The 6,286-nt window shown below is 57.5% G+C and overlaps 1 long non-coding RNA gene across 1 annotated transcript; it reads right to left on the reverse strand.

Moving 5' to 3' along the window:
- Nucleotides 1-3,302: 3,302 nt before the first annotated feature.
- Nucleotides 3,303-5,886, reverse strand: LOC132524748 (uncharacterized). Its single transcript, XR_009542010.1, has 3 exons — nt 5,768-5,886; nt 4,493-4,624; nt 3,303-3,759 (listed from the first exon to the last, which is right to left on the reverse strand). It is a non-coding gene; the product is annotated as an uncharacterized LOC132524748 (long non-coding RNA).
- Nucleotides 5,887-6,286: the final 400 nt, after the last annotated feature.

The following is a 6,286-nucleotide window of genomic DNA, read 5'->3' on the forward strand; positions in this document are numbered from 1 at the left end:
CCGGGATGAGGAGAACAGCGGGCTGGGCGGATGTGCCCAGAAGGCTGCGAGGCTCGGGGGGCCCCCCCTGTACACCAGGCCCCGTGCAAGCAGAGCTTTCTTCCCTCCTCCCAGCTCCCCAAGGGAGAGACCGCTTTGCTTCCTGTTACGGCCGGGGAAACTGAGGCCCAGAGAAGTTAGGTAGCTTTTTCAAGCTCAGCAGGCAAGCTCTGAGCCTTGAAGGATGGGAGAGATCTGTTCATATGGAGAAGGGAGGGTTGGTGTTAGGCAGGGGAACAGCTTGGGCAAAGGCATGGAGGTGGGCCAGGATGCAGGGGGCTACAAAGAGAGGTGGAAGCCAGCCATGAGCGAGGTCGGGCCAGATGGCGAGGGCCCAGCACGCTGGATGGCATCCGCCCCCAGTGCACTGAGGCTTAGCTGGGCATCTGAGGAGCCGGGCGGTCAGATGGAATCAGGAGAGCAGCCAGGAGGTTGTCCAGTGTTTGCTGGAGAGATTTTGCCTCTGATCAGGAGTGGGGCAGGGAGGGCCACTGGGAAGGAGGACAGGGCTTGTGGGGCCTGTCGCACCTGGTGAGTGCTGGGAAGCTGGTTCTGGGGAGAAACCACCAAATAGCTGCGTTTGTTGCCGGGGGAGGGGGGTGATTCTTGCAGCCCTCTCTGCGCAAATCCCTCCTCTGCCCCCTCCAAAGGTCTGGGAATGGTTAGGAGGCCTAACCATTCCCAGAGGAGGAGGGCTCCCTGGAGGAGGAGGCACTTGGCAATGTGACAGCCTGGTCTGAGGGGGTGGGTTCCTCCATGAAAGGTGGTAGGGGCAGCAGGGGCTGAGGGCAGAGGACAGCCAACAGGGTGCCCAGCAAGCTGGTTGGACCGGCTGGGGAGGGGGCACAGCCTCTGGGTGGGGCGCCCGTGACACACTCCTGCCTGGAGGCCGGTGACCTCAGAGGCCGCATCTGGGGGTGTCACCCTGGTTGGGGTCTGGGGCAGCACCGCGCTGTCGAGAGCGCAGAGGGCGTGGCCCCAGCCCCACACCTGGCCACCCCGAGCAGAAGCCTTAACCCCTCGGCCCTTGACCCTACACCTCCTCAACAGCTGTCCAGCCCTCTGTGCCCTTCCACAGCCAGGCTGCTCCCTAGAGGCAGCCAGGCCTCCTGCCGCCACCTCCCTTGTGGCCTCCCTCACCCTCGCTCTGCCTTCTGCTGCCCTAAGGCGTCCATCTCGCGGGCCGCCCTGGGACACAGAGCCCTCTTCTGTCAGGTCTGTACCCACTCTCCCTGGGGGGAGCTCCCCTCCCCGGGATTCATCGACCTCCACCCCCAAGCTAAGGGCGCCCACCCCGTGCCAGTTCCAACCTGCCTCTTCCTGAACTTCAGACCCAAATAACGGCCGCCCTGGGGGAACTCAGCACCCACGTTCCGCGGGCTCCACAGACACACCGTGCCCAGCCCAGCTTCCTCCTCGGGCTGAAGGCCGTGTGGACTTGAATCCCAGCCTGCTCCAGCTCTTACAGGCTGTGGGATTTGAGAACAAGCTACTTCCCTCCCTGGGCCCCCCCAAATGGGGGTAACAATAGAGCTGACCTCATAGGGTGGTAGAGAGGGGTCCGCGTGAAGTTCCCGGCACAGTAAGGGCTCCGTTCCGAGGGTGTCAGAGTCTAAGAAGACCCCTCATCCCACTCAAAAGGGACATCTTCTCCGGGAGGTTGTGGTGGGCAGCCTTCAAGAAGACCCCAAATGATCCCGCATCAGGCATTTGCAGCTGGGCATAATCTCCGCCCCTTTCAGTGTGGGCGGAAAGTAATGACCTATTCCAGGCAATAGAAGAGAGCAGACTTGATGGCATCGTCACTTCTGAGATTAGTTTATAAAAAGCCTGACTTCTGTTTTGGGTGCTCAGCCTCCCCCTCTTGCTGGGGGCGTGGGGTGCTGTGCCCTGAGCAGCCCTGTGGCCAGGCCCCCTTCGCCAGGACCTGAAGCCGCCAGCCTCCCATAGGGGAGCTTGGGAGCAGATCTATGCTCAGGGTCCTTCTAAGAGTTTACATTTTCCCCTGGTCTTTACAACTGTCTCATCTATACCTAATTCAATAGCAATTTTAAAAATTAAATTGCTATGAACAGGTCTTTCCAACTTGCCAACTTAGTTTTCATAGGCACAGTGACTCTCTTTTCACACTTATATTTCAGCAGTTTGTGTATTACTCAATTAAAGGACTCACACTAACGTGTTTCAGGGTATAAAGAGGTTGGAGAACAAGGCAGTGATCTCAACGAGTAGGGCAGAAGCTTAGGGTACGCGTGGAGCAGCCTCTCTCAGGGGTTTCTACCCTGGCTGGGGTGGGAGGATGGCTTAAAGGTTCCAGGAGCTCCTAGGAAGTGTACCCACTTTATTGTCATGGATGGGTGTGTGTGGGCTTTGGAAAGGGTCAGTAGCAAACGTCAGTTTTTGCCCATGTGCTTTACAGAGGGTGTGGAGTGGCTCCATGCAGTGAGCTGGTTAAGTGCAGCTGGGTTAAGAAAGCTTCTGCTGCGTTGTTATGGTTTAATTACCTACCGTGCTATGGCCTTTTCAGCTTCTGGGGCTTCTAAGTGCTTAAATCTGGGGAACATCTCTGTCGACCCCCACATTTACCTCTGTACCCCATCAGTCACCAAGGCTCAGTGGTTGTGCCTCCCAGATATCCCCGTGGTCCCCTTGGCTTCCTCCCGGTAATGACACCGCCCCCTTCAGTTCAGCTCCTTCCAGAAAGCTGCACTGGGCACTTCCTGCTCCCATGGGCAGCCAGAAGCCATCTCTCACTCCCCTGCTTACACCTTCCTGCTTCCTCCCCTTCAGCCATTCAGCCATCACTCTGCCCCACCTGCCCACCCAGTCCTTTCACTGCTCCCCCTCCTGCCCTTTGAAGTCCAACCTTCCCACCTTGACCAGGTATGTTTCCGAGGCCCCTCCTTGCCACCTGCTCACCAAACTGCAGATAGAGGGTGTGCAAAGAGCCTGGGGCTCTGGTCCTACCAGCTGGGACCACTTATCTGTCCTAGGTGTCTTAGTTGTCCCAGCTATAAAACAGAAGTAACGGTGGCTGTCCTAGCTCTTTCCTAGATTGTTGGGGGAATCAGATAACAGAGATGGAAGGGCTTGAAAAGCGTCAAGGGCTTTGTGAAGGGCTAGCATTATTATTATTGCTGTTGTTATTTTATTTTTTATTCTGTTTTAGACTACAGCTAACAGTTTATTTTATGTTTTTATTGGAGTAGAGTTGCTTTACGATGTTGTGTTAGTTTCTGCTGTACAGCAAAGTGAATCAGTTATACATATACATATATCCAGTCTTTTTTGGATTTCCTTACCATTTAGGTCACCAGAGAGCATTGAGTAGAGTTCTGTGCGCTATACAGTAGGTTCTCATTAGTTATCTATGTTATATATATATAGTAGTGTATATATGTCAATCCCCATCTCCCAATTCATCCCACCCTATTATTATTATTAATTATCATTGTTGTTATAAGCACTCAGAAACAAGACATTCAAAGCCATCGGATGGCTAGTAAGAAATGCCAAAAAGCAGCAAAAATCCACCAGGTCCTTCCCCAAGTGGCAGGCAGTGGGCAGAAGAGGTTGGGGGTGCAGAAGACCTGGATTCAAGACCTGGGTTCAAGTCAGCTTCCAATGGGATGAGGCTGCCAGGACAGCTCCCCTTCCTCAGATACAGCGACACAGTGCCTGAGGCCACAGTCCTTTAGGGGACCATGAATTGTTTCAATTCTGTTTAAAATCAGAAAGGAGAAAAAAAAGGAACTTTTAGGGCGAAGAAAATGTTCTAATATATATTATTAATATGTTCTTTATACGAATGCAGTCATAAAATAGAACTTTTGTTTTTTGCTATTTGTTTTGTGTGGAGGAAGGAGCCCAGGAAGGCCAAGTCCCTGGGGTGTCTGAGAGTCAGGCGTGGCCCTGGGCCCTGGGCAAGGTTTTCACATCGTGAGCCTCAGTCTCCTGGCCTCCAGCATGGGTGTGGTTGTATGAGCCGCGTGGGGATGAGTGAGCCGCGCAGCCCGGGTGCTAGGCTGGGGGCTCCCCCAGCCACCCATCCAGCGGGGTCTCTGACCACTGCTCTGGCACTTGGGGCGCAGTCTGAGAGGCCGGCAAGGTCCAGGCCTCATGGGGCTTAAAGGGATTAAGATGAGGAAGGTGCGAAAGGAAAGAAAGGAAGAGGGAGTAGAGTGAACCAGATACAAGGAAACCTTTGGAGAGGACAGACCCTTTCCACCTTCTCCAGCCGGTGGAACAGAGGCGGGGGAACTAGAGCGGGTGGACAGAGCTCCACCGGCCTTGCTGGGTCCCCTCCGGAGGAGCAGAGCAGCCTGAGGGACAGGAGCCCTCCACATCCCTTCCACATGCCCGGCGTCCTGGGCGTGTCGTCTGAGCGCTTGTCATGCGTCAGCATGTCCCATGCGTGCACTGAACCCCTGTGAGGCGGAAGCAGGTAACTCACCTGCCTTACGGATGAGGAAGCTGCCACTCAGGCAGGTTAAGCCTTGTCTGTTTTCCAGGCTTGGGCGTGGCCCCTCCATCTTAGGGAACGTGTGCTCTACTTAGAAGATGCTCAGGAGGAACTGCAGAGAAGCTGATGGAGGGAGAGAGGTGTGTTTGGAACAGGAAGTCTGCCCTGGATATCCCAATACCCGTGTGTGTGTGTGTGTGTGTGTGTGTGTGTGTGTGTGTGTGTGTGTGTGTGTGTGTGTGACAGAGATTTATCACCTACGGGCACATCCCAGCCCACAGCCCCACCACATACACACAAAAACGCCCCTATGCGGTTGTCACCCAACATGCTCCACCCGCGTGCAGGCGTAACTTCCATCCTGGGAGGTGACACAGCAGGCGGAAGAAAATGTTTGGCCTCCTTCATTCTGAATTCAGACACCACCCTGCCAAGCACCCCAGGACAAACTGCAGGGGCGACGTGTACCCTTCCTAGGAGGCCGTGCATGGCCAGCTTCCCCAGCCCTGGGTCCCATCAGGACCCTCCTCTGTGCCGCCTGGGAGTGTGTGTGGCGGAGAGGGCCTCCCAGCGCAGCCCTGTAGCCCCTCTGGGCCCCGGGGCCCCTCCTAGCCTGCTGGGCAGCCTGCTGGGAGGATGAGGGCTGCGGAAGGGGGGCTGGGGAGGGGGTGGGGCAGGCATCAGGAGGGAGCACCAATGGGGGCCTTGGTCCCTCTCCCCGCCGGCCTCCTGCCAGGACCCCTGCCAACTCCCCATTCCACTCCCCGCACCCCCCGCCCTGGCTCCAGGCCTGGCAGCCTGCCCTTTACCACTCTCACGGTTCAAAAGAGGGGGTGGGGAGACCCCACTGAAGCACAGCCTCCGAAGTGTGTCTGGAAACTCCTGTGGAGCCTGGGTGCGGGTCGGGGGGCCCTGACTCCCCATGGGCCTCAGTTTCTCCCAGGAAGACCCACCTAGAGCCTAGAACCTAGAGGAGCCTAGAGGAACCCTGAGGACGGGGTGGTGTCAGGCATGCGTGTGCTCCCCACCCGGCCTGGCAGGCTGTGGGCGTTCTTGGCAGGAGCCAGCCAGTCCCGGGCTCTGCAGGAGGAGCCCGGATGGGGGTGGGAGGCTGCCAGCTCTGGGGAAAGGAGCAGCACAGCCTCCGGGCTCCCGAGGAGGGGCCTCCATCCTCCCCACCCAGAGAGGCTGGACCCCAAAGGGCAGTGGCCTCCTGCTGATGGAGGAGGGCACGCGGCTGTTGTCTTGGGTCATGGGTGGCCATACCCCGCACCCCCAAGATCCCTGGCTCAAAAGCGCTCTGGGACAGATCGCTGGCCGTCTCCGAAGACCCGGGCCTCAGTCTCCACTTCTGTGCAACGAGGGGCTTCCGCTTCAGCTGCCTGGGCGGGGCCGGGCTCTGAGCACGTGGATCTCGAGGACTTTGGGAGCCGCCCTCTCCACCCCACTACGTTCACCTCCCTCCCAGATCAGCAGAGGGGCTGTGGAACCCAGACGCTAGAACCCAGGGCCTCAAAACCCAGTTCCCGGGATCCCAGACTCCAGAGCCCCAGCCCAGGGAACGCTGGACCAGGAACGCGCTCCAGAGCTTGGGCCGCTGCGGGTAGAGTGTGAACTCTTCACTGTCCTCCATGCAGCTCAGTGCTTTGCATTGTCTCCCAGGCCCAAGGCCGGGCAGAACAGAGCTCTTCCTGCAGAATCTTGGGGCTCTTCTCCGGAATCTCCCAGTCTCCGAGCCTGGGTGAGTGAATTCTGCCACCGGGGCTCAACCCCATCCTGGAGGCT

This window comes from Lagenorhynchus albirostris, chromosome 1, assembly GCF_949774975.1.
Source record: "Lagenorhynchus albirostris chromosome 1, mLagAlb1.1, whole genome shotgun sequence".
NCBI lineage: Eukaryota > Metazoa > Chordata > Mammalia > Artiodactyla > Delphinidae > Lagenorhynchus > Lagenorhynchus albirostris.